Source organism: Lygodium microphyllum, chromosome 25 (genome assembly GCF_053477565.2).
Source record: "Lygodium microphyllum isolate KBCC chromosome 25, Lygodium_microphyllum_v1.1.10, whole genome shotgun sequence".
Lineage (NCBI taxonomy): Eukaryota > Viridiplantae > Streptophyta > Polypodiopsida > Schizaeales > Lygodiaceae > Lygodium > Lygodium microphyllum.
Window position 1 is genome coordinate 37,713,667 of NC_141159.1, and position 10,942 is coordinate 37,724,608.

At 39.8% G+C, this 10,942-nt stretch overlaps 1 long non-coding RNA gene across 2 annotated transcripts; it reads left to right on the plus strand.

Annotated features, from left to right (window-relative positions):
• Positions 1-300: 300 nt before the first annotated feature.
• On the plus strand, positions 301-1,133 carry LOC148014103 (uncharacterized). Of its 2 annotated transcripts, none has more exons than XR_015688731.1 (3): positions 301-560; positions 675-754; positions 919-1,133. It is a non-coding gene; the product is annotated as an uncharacterized LOC148014103 (long non-coding RNA). The 2 variants fall into 2 exon arrangements; XR_015688732.1 differs by having other exon boundaries at positions 675-727.
• Positions 1,134-10,942: the final 9,809 nt, after the last annotated feature.

Genomic DNA, 10,942 nt, shown 5'->3' on the forward strand with positions numbered 1-10,942 from the left:
TTGACGACGGAGATTTTGTTGTCTTGGCATTGGTGCAGTCACATGCATACAAGATATTGACTTGATATGGACGATGGAGATTTTGTTGTCTTGGCATTGGTGCAGTCACATGCATATAATCTACTGAGTGCACGACACTTGGGGAACTTTTAAAAAGAAGAGTTGGTCTTTCGAAATTCATCTGCGTGACTAATTACGACGGCTGTGCGTGACTAATTAACGATGAAAGAGAGAGAGAGAGATGTGTTAGGCTAAGCAAGCATATAGATCGACATTATCATATATAGCAGCGCGCATCGACCATTGCATTAACAGTTGTGTCAACTCTTCGGCTGAACGATCGATTCCTGATAACACATATAAATGGCGCAACATTATATTCATCGTCATCGCCGTACATTAAACGTCGGCCCGTGGTTGATTCAGTGCTTGATTCAGACCTTGCCAGCGGTTAATTACTGTAAATTCTGCAGCATTAATACTGTTAGTTCTCTTTGCAAATATTGGCTCGGACGCAGCTCTCCCCGATCATCATGATCAACCTCTAATATCCCGAGCAGGTGGGCAGTGTCAATTTTTTTCTCAGTTTCACTTATTCATCGATTGCTTTACATATGCTCCAAATATCGCGCGCGTTGTTTTACCAGTTTACTTTGTTGCTCAATCTTACTCAGGGACGGATCAAGCATCCTCTCCATCGCCCATGCATATTAATCATGGAGCAGATGTTCCTGATTGGCCCTTCGCTATTCACGTTTGTTGCCTCCTCTCCTTTTGCTTTGGATTTGTTATTATTGGGAAATTAGAGAAAGATGGCCACCGCAACGTAGCTAGCACAGTGACTAAATAATTCGAAAAATGACATAATCAATAATGGCATCTATATTCTTACGGTTGTACTGCTAATCGTTGATACAGCCCAGAGCTCAGGTCGACAATGGCGGCCCAGGACCCGTAAACTGCTGTTAAAGCTTTCTTCTCTCGAAGATTTTGTAAATCATATCTGGCCCAATAAATTTCGTGACTAGATTATAACGATCTCATTCAATCTTCTCTGCAACACTTAGTTCGGGCTTTATGTCTCTATATAATTATAACCATCGGCCGGAAGCAATTAGTAGTTTCATCTATGTCCCTCAATCCTCCATTTAGATTCCTTTCGTTTTCCAGTGCTTTTGCTTCGTTTACTTAAGAGTTCAGATAGTATTTGTCGACTCCATCTGCGGATTCATCTTCTGTTGGTGTTTTGTTCCAGTTTCACTTTCAGTTATATGTATGTGTAGTATATGTATGTCTGTGCATAACAGGCACTAGAGTGGTGCTTCGCCCGGGTGTTACTAACTATCTATGTCCCATTTCTTCAAATAATGCTTTGTGGAGGGAACAGTCTAGAAAATCAAGACCACTTAGGGTAATTCAATAAATAATTAGCACTAAAAATATCGATCCAAGCCCCCCACATTGTCATTGGGACGTGTCACATGGCAACCCCAAACCCAGATACTTCCCCCTAACTAATAGAGAAGTAAGAAAATATTTTCAAGCCTTTCCATGATTAAAACCACCCAAAGTAGATGACATCAAATCGTCATCACCAAGCTTTGCATCAATTGCTGCCAAAGCATCTCCAATGCTCCTTACCTGTTAAACGTACTCATTTTTTCACAAATATTTTCTCTTTCTTTAAAGTATTCAACTCTTGCTTAAGCTGAATCTTTCATACTTTTGTATTCACAAATAATATATTTTAAAATGTAGTCTATATATTGCATGTGAACCTTTCACATTTCTACTATGCCCCAGCCACAGGGGATTCACTAGTAGTAATAAGAAGATGTCACCTGCGTGCAAGAAATATATGAAAATACCCCTTATCTATCGCTTATTTATGGGACCTTACCTTATAAAATGTACCTTCCTTCCCTTAAATAGCCCCCCTCCCTTACACTCACGTGGTACCATACGGTAAACCCTGGTGGACCCCCCGAGACCCTAGCATAGTATTATCAATAGCTAATACATCACCTTTTTTTCATTTACATTCCATTTTTTCCATGCCTTGAATTCATTTATAGTCATGTACGATCACTTAGCTCTAGCTCATTTTCCTCACCTAAAACAAACTCAAAGAGATATTTTTCAGTAAGGATGTTCATCACACGGAACTTCCATGATGGGTAGTTATTCTTGTCCAGTTTCACAATGATGGGATTTTCATTGTTCTTTGCTATATCACAAAATTGATACAAAATTGTAAGAAAGTCTTTTACAATCTTTTACAACAAGTGCAGAGCAATAAAGCAAATAGCCTCTTTCACTCAATACTCAATCGTATATGTAATTTGCACCTTGTTTGCATATGTATTTGCTTTATACCAAATATCTCAAACCTTACAAATTCAAAATCTTTAACCTATGCACCCACTTTTGATCTATACAGTTGAAATCACAATACATCCTCAAACTACTATCTATAATATTGCATTTCTAAAATAGGGCTTTTATAAAAAATATATAGTGCTCTAGTCGTATAGCAAATCTCACAGCAATCCGAGATTTTCGCTTTGTCTTGCTTCCAATACATCCAGAAGCTCTATCGAAAGAAAGAGTGGAAGAATGGGAGAGCTTTCTACCCATTGCTTGCTTGCTCGAATCCTTACTTCTTCTCCTTCACTTTAGCCTTAAAAAACAACCTCTTTTAGGAGCACCACTTTGATACCATATCACAAATCACCTGGTTAGAGGACTTGCTTAAGCTGCTATTCCAAACACATATCATATGCATAAGAGAAAGCTCAGTCAAGAATACAAGAAGGGAAGATGGAGGCCAAAATATTTTGTTGCTCATTTTCCCTTCTTTTTTCACTCATAATAAACTGTACACAAAGTATAGATAAGATAAAGCATAAAGCAAAGTGGCCTACTAAGTCTAACAGTGCATAACTAGCTATACTAATCAACTAGTGCTATAACTATGCCAACTATAGATAGGTGCAACAAACTTATTACAATAAGTGACAAGTCAATGGCTATGTGAGGATCATAATAATGACGACAGATATGCTAAGTGTAGATGTGCAGAACCATCTAGCTAGGTGGTCCATCATCAATGTCCACACATATTGAGCTTGCCATCTCAACATTACCCTCCCTTGTTATATACCAAAGATAAATGTTGTGCCATTTAAGGCAAGAAATTATAAAAGTAAATATGTTGAGCACCGAGTTCACTTCCATGCAGATTGTAAAATCAAAGTGCAATTAATGATGTGGAGCTATGTGAATCAATCCCTTTTGAGAAATAGATAACCTAATGAGTTGTAATACTTTGAAGGTGGATCTCAAGAGAATGGGCAATGGTCACTACTATAGAAATAGGCCCTACTCAAGGTCCAAAAATAAATTCATATATAAGGTGAAAGATCTTATTGTAAAGACATTGTGCAACTAATGTAACTTGAGCTCTTTTTTTGTGTTCTCCATTTTTGAAGCAATACATGCATGCAAGTGTTCCATGAAGCAAGGAGAGAGGAATCCTAGGAGGCATTGTGTGCTAGTTCTTGGCTTCCTATCGTTTACTACTCCATCTTTTCTTCTCACTCTCTTGGGATCCTTACTAGGGAGGAAAAGAGTTGCTGCAATAGAGGCAAAGACATTAAGGGGGACTTGAGAGAGAGTGTGAGAGAGAGGCTGAGAGAGAGATTGAAGGTGGACAAGTTTCAACTTGGATGAAAAAGCGAAGGGAATTCACTTCTTACATGCAAAGAACAATGGATTGAGGAGTATAGAGCTCATGAGAGTAGACATCAATGGATTTATCGGAGCTTTAGAGCTCATAACAAACATCTACATGACTAGATGATGAGTTCCTTTGACCCTAACTATTCTCTTATGATATTCTTTTTTGTTACTAATGGGCAATGGTAGCAATCTGTAGCTAGCCAAGTGGGTGAGATTAGATGGTGGGGAGCTTATAGGGTGAGAGACCACAAGATACCTTGGCTTGAGAGGGTGCATGAGCAGTATGCATGTCCCATCGAGATTTGATAAGTATGAGTTTGAGCTTATAGTAGCACCTAATACTTTAAAAGAATATTGTGTATACTTTTTCTTAAACTTTGTCAGAATACTCTTTATCCCTTGTAGTGTTTGCACGTAAGCAATAGAGAAATTTGGAGAGAACATTTATAACACCCGAAGCAATAATATAATACTAGGCTATTAGAGGGGTTTTTATCGAAAGTCGAAATCCACTCGGGATTAGAGATAGAAGAAAGTAGAGATAGAGATGTAAGAGAATAAAAAGAATATATAAGAGATAAACACGACAAAGACAAAGCACAATGAATCAAATCAATATGTATTGATAAAACCTAGAATCCCTTGTCTTGCACTACTCGAAAGTACTCTCCAAGTATTAGATCTCCTAGAGCTCCTTCGTAGACCAAAAGTGTGCATCAATATAAGAACTTCCTCTTTGTTGCTCGGAATCCAAATTTGATGGCTCCGTTGGCTTTCAAAGGGGAAAAAAACCCTGGACACTTGGTTAGGAATCTCCCAGATCACTTCTTCTTCTTCTTCCAGTTCAAAGTGTAGTTTTCAACCTATTAATAGCAATCACGATGTGCGCGATTTTGACCATATTTCTTTTTTATGAAAAATCCCCAAAATTGGCTAAAAAAGTAACTTGCTTTTTGTATCCCATCCTAATCTAGAAGTTTCCTAGCTTTCTAGGATATTTACAAGAAATAATATCTGAAATATAAAAAATAAGCTAACATTTTCTAAAAATCTAGTATTTTTGGACCATCTATTCCATGGACACTAGCACTAATGACTCAGATCACATTCACTCTCTACATCAATAAAGAAGTTGGATGATTATGCACTTTAGAGTTTTTCACACCATGCTCGCATAGTGGCACAATATCCACCCCCTTTGAACTTGCACATCCTTCAGTATGTGCCAAAATGCTAGTTGTCACCAGATTCTGATTCCTCCTCATCCTCTATAACCATATACTTTGCTTCTTCATCTTCCATATCTCCCTGGCTAGCCCATGTATCATGGCCACTATTTTCTTCCAATTCTGACAAGTCATAGGTAGTAGATTCCTGCCTCTTGAATAATTTGATTCTTTTCCCTACTACCAAAAGTATTACGGTTTTCCCATCCAGCTCATTTAAAGCATAAGTAACTTTATCAAACACCTGTCTTACCACATAGGGTCCAAACCATCTTTTGGAAACTTTATACATGGTACTATGCTCGTTGTCTAAAGTGCTATCATAAACCAATACCCAATCCCCATCTTGTATGGTTCTTGGCCTCAATCTATGTCTTTTGTCAAACCATTTCTTGTTCTGTATCCTTACTATCCTTAATTTTGCAATTGTTGCCTCTATGTCTTTTGTTTCTTTCCAATTGTCTAGTGCATCAGGCCAACAACTCCTCTCGATTTAACTCCTCCTCCCAAGGTAGCACACTCCATGTGACTATCATCTCTTCTATCGACATGAAAGGTTTTCGACCATACATCAATTCTACATTCATATATCCTATAAGAGCACTATGAGTTGTTTTGTTAGCCCACAAAGCATAAGGGAGCAATCGTAGCTACTCTTTTACCTTCTCTCCACATGCTTTTGCCAATGCCTTCACAATACGTGGATGACCTCTTTCACTTTTGCCATTTCCTTCAGGGTTATAGACTGAAGTTAAAGCAAGCTTTATCCCCAACCATGCAAAGAAATCATGAGCTTCATCCGCATGCAGCTCATCCCTATTTGCACTAATTTTTCCCACACAACCATACTGATAAAATATCTCTTCTAAGAGAAAAGTACACATTGCCTTTGTTGTTAGTATGTAGACCCTTCCACTTGATTATAAAAACTTCATGGAAAAGCATAAGATATCTCATTTGCGAAAGACCTTTAGGCATTGTGACTAAATCTACCACCCACTTAAAACGAAAGACAATGGATATGTTGGCTACAATCCATCCTAATGTCTCACGGATGAATACATTTGACATGTCATACATGTTTCCACAAAGTGAGCAACATCCTTATACATGCCCTACCACCAATATCTTTCTTTGATCTTTGCAAAAGTACCCCAAACACCTCTATGGCTAGCCCACAAGCTTTCATGAAATTCTTGCATAGCATTTACTTGTGAAACTCTATCACCCAAACCTCACAATGGCATATCCCATTTCTTTTTAACATGTTTCCATCATAATCCATCTCTTAAGAAAAACCCATAGACTTTCCTCTTGATCTTATTAAACTCGTCATTTGGCCATTCATGTCTCTTTGTCAATGTATTGAGATATTGACCAATTCTTAGCCACCACTCTCGTGCATATTTGTCTTCCAGAAACACTTCTACACAAGATGCAAAACATCTAAAGTGTCTTCTCTTTGTTGTCCAAGCTTCTGTTAATGCTGTAGCAACACCTTGCATTGCTAAATTCACTTTTACAGCATCATTTTCAACCACACGAAAGTCATATTCTTCCTCATCATCCATCATCCCATCTTCATTCTCATAGCATGCCCGAGATAACATGTCTACCAATGGGTTATCTCTTCTTGCAATATGTTGAAATTTAGGGTTCAAAGATTTAATGTATGTAATCCACCAGAGCATAGCAATGTCCAGGGTAGCACAACTAGTAATCATACCCAATACCGGCAAAGAATCGGTCTCAATGACTATAGGAGCACCCATAAAATACTCCTTATCACATTTAAGGACTGTAAAAATTTCCCATAATTCTCTTTTTACTCATGGATACCTTCTTTGTCGTTCAATCAATACTTTAGCACCAAAGCAAATTGCATATCTTTGACCTTTCTCATCATCTTGCCCAATTGCCCATCCAATCCCGATTGGCTTGTATCAACAATAATAATGATAGGCTTTGCACGTAAATAGTTAGTCTTTCTTAATGTAGGAGTAGATTTTAAGAGCTGCATCAATTTCTTAATTGCTTTTTTATGCTTCTTTTTCCAATGAAATCTCTGACCTTTCCTCAGAAGCTGATATAGAGCATCGGGCTACATGTGCAAAGTGAAGAATCCATATCAAATAGAACACACATGCACCCAAGAATCTATGCACCCACTACAAGGGTACACACATATAGCGACGCTAAGTAGCGACGTTTTTTTTCGACGTCGCTATTAGCATCGCTAAAAACGTCTTTAGCGATGCAGATAGCGACGCTAATAGCGATGACTTACTACGGTAACATTTCGGGAAACCGGAACGTTTCTTTCATCTGAGCGCGCGAAGGTGGAGAGAAAGAGAAAGGGAGGTGAGCAAGAGAGGGAGGTGAGCAAGGAAGCAAGCTGTGAGCCCACGCGAGGAGAGGAGCGTCGCCCGTACGAAGAGGTCGTGGAATAAGAAGAGAGCATGACGGTATGCCCTGTTTTGGTTTCTTTACAATCTTTGTTTTGCTTTGCAATGTAGGTTAGAAAGTGTTGGTTTCTCTTCAATCTTTGTGTTAGGAAGTGTTGAAAGAGAGAGAAATGGAAGCGAGTGTTTTCAAAAAATTTCTTGTGTTGGTTTTTATTCTTTGCAATGTAGGTACGAAAATGTATGTGTGTGAGCATAATTTAGAGCCGACCTCAAAGATAGATAAGGTTAGAGCCGAACTCAAAGAGATAGGTATGAAAATTAAAAAAAAAAGACCTGAAATATATATAGTGGAGTGGTCCCAATATACAATATAGAATCATTATTAAATTATCATTCCATTACATCGCAGTCAAGATGTCTAGCACTCACGACCAACATGGTGGTGATCGTGAGGCTTGGCTCAATCAAGGTGTCCCCTATCCATGCATGCAATGAAAATTGGCCATTCATCGAAAACCTCGTTTGTCCATAGAGCATGTGCAATGGTATGGAGAGTTTCGAGTTGAGATAATCGACCAAGCAGTCTTGAATTACGAGATTGCAGTAAGTTCTCTCTCATTACGTACTATATGACATGTAATTGCTTTAAGTATAACAGTTTGGGATTATCTTAGAAGTTAGCTCCTTAACGTCCTTTACAGGGTCAGGGCCATGTCCATACATTGTAGTCCGTAGATCTGTTACGTCCAGTAAGACGGGTTCGTTTGTGCTCTATACAAATGCCGTCCGAGATAACTAACTATCTCATAGAAGGTGATAACTCTCAACCCCCTTCTATGGGTGAGAATGCTAGAGACATGGATGATCCTCCTGCTTTTTTGGAGCCTGAGTTAGAGGACATGATCGAATCATTGCTTGCGACGGACTCAAAATCCCAAGATCCTTTAATTGCGGAGGCTGCCATTCCATTGTATGATGGGAGTCGGGTATCCCATTTGAAGACACTTCTTGCATTGTTGAGCATACAAACAAAGTATGGATGGAGAGATGTGAGTGTAACAGAGCTATTCAGGTATATTATGATGTGTATGATTCTTTATTGAAAGCCATTAAAATGTGCTATGTAGTACTCTAATAACGTGCTTCATTGCAATTTGTAGAAAGTTGAAATCTTACATTTTGCCTACCCAAAACACGATGCCTGAGTCTCGTGATGATGCAAGACAAGTGCTGCCAAAGCTAGGCATGGATTACAATTGCATTCATGCTTTCCCCAATGATTGTGTTCTCTTCCGAGGAGAGTTTGAATTGTTGGCCACATGTCCCAAGTGCAGTGCAGACAAGTATCGAAATGACTTGCAAGGACAGACTGTTCCGCAGAAGGTTTTGAGGCACTTTCCGTTGATACTGCGTGTTCGTCACATTTTTTGGACCAAGAGTTTTGCAAATTTGACTACATGGCATGCAGAAAATCGATCCACTGATGGTGTATAGCGTACACCAGTTGACTCAAAAGCATGGCATCACATTGACGAGACTTTCCCTAACTTTGCAAAGGAGGCGAGGAATCTACGATTCGGTCTTTCCTTGGATGGGATAAATCCTTTTGATTTACGTTCCACCTCCTATAGTGTATGGGCCGTGATCCTTGTTAACTACAATATACCGCCATGGCTTTCCACCAAGAAAGGACACCTTTTGCTCAGCTTGCTTGTGCCTAGACGATACAAAGTCAAGAATATGGATGTCTACCTCTCTCCACTGATTGATGAGCTAAAGGAGTTGTGGGAGGGAATTGTAGTGGAGGACATGAGCAAACATATTAGTAGGGGATCCGCAACTATAAGGGAAATTCTTATGTGGACCATGCATGACTTTCCAGGTTATGGAGAATGCTCTAGTAAAGTGTGTTTTTTTATTTTGCTAGTTTTCTTTGAGCGATGTTGGTGTTATGACATGCCTCATTGTACATGTGTGTTCCGCAGGGCTAGTCACGTTAGGTTACCATGCATGTCCTCTGTGTGAATCAAGGTTGGATTCTCGTATTTCAAAATCTATGAAGAAGATGGTATTTGAGGGACATCGGGCTTTTTTGCCAGAGGGTCATGTCATGAGAGAAGGATTTCTTGGTCGCCCTCCTGCGAGAATGAACACACTGAGCTGGTTTGATAGCAGGATGGTGGACCAAGACTCACTTCCTAGTGGAATGCAATGCTTCTCAATTTTCTATGAGTTGACTTATTGGAAAAAACTGAAAATTAACCACCTTTTAGATCCCATGTACATTTTTATGAATGTGGGTAGCTTGCTATGGGACCACCTCACTGGGCAGCAAGACACACTAGGAGTGAGGATGGATTTGAAAGTAGTGGGAAAGATGGAACCATATTGGCCTGTAAGTGGCGTCGACAGTCGAGTGCAATTGCCGCACGCTCCTTGGGTTTTGTCTGGAAATGAAGTGCGACGAGTAAAGAAAAACATCAAGTCCTTTCGCACACTGACTGGCCTAATGCATTCTCTCAAGACAGCATTCACAAAGGATGACCAACTGACAGGACTCAAATCCCATGATTGGCATAAGATGTGTCAAGTATGTACGGTATGAGGCTGCGTATGGCATGATTCTGCATATTAGATTTCAGAATCTCCGTTTGTTTATACACAATATCAATTACATGGTTTTCATAGTTCATATTGTCGATCGCAATCGCGGGGTCTTTGATATCGGAGATATGGACAGCCATTTACAAATTGTCCGAGTTGGTTCAGTTTGTCTCCCAAAAAGAGATTCACACATCACCGATTGAATTTGCGAAATGCATGGCAGTAGAGATTGCTTGTCTTTTGGAGAAGTATCTTCCCACTAGCATGCTCACGATACAAACCCATCTTCTAGTGCATATTGTAGATGAATTGCAGGTTGCAGGTCCAGTCCATAGTCGATGGATGTTTTTCCTTGAACGGTTCATGGAGACCTTAAAGGGATTTGTGCGACAATGGGCTCGTCCTGAGGGTCACATGGTTGAAGGTTGGTTAGTGTTGGAGGCCTTGGTGTACATTTCTGAGTGGTTGTCCACTATGGACCGGGACAAAGGCTTGATATGGTCACTTAAGGAGGATGATCGTCTGAATGGAGATGACCTAGTGGGAGACGGAATAGAGAAGAAGATGGATGCATCCATGGAGTCCAAGGTGAACCGACTTTGTATGATGCATAGCGCTACGATGGAGAAGTGGCTGCAACGGTATGAGGATGCTCGAGTTGAGCGAGAGTTTGCAAGATCTGACTTTCGACGGAGTACACGACAACGGCCCATTCGATATCCGAAGGGCTTAGAGGAGATGCCTCTACTCATATCCACTAGATGGCTACATGGGGCCCTAACCAAAGCATCTCAAGATGGAGAAACAGTTACTGAAGAAGAGTGGGACTTCTCACGTGGATGCAATCCCAAGGTATGGATGCAATCCCAAGGTATGCAATCCCAAGAAATTACAATCTATACTGCAAATCACAACTAATATACTTGTTCTTCTCCCAGTATAAGGTCCATAGTGCAATATGGTCAC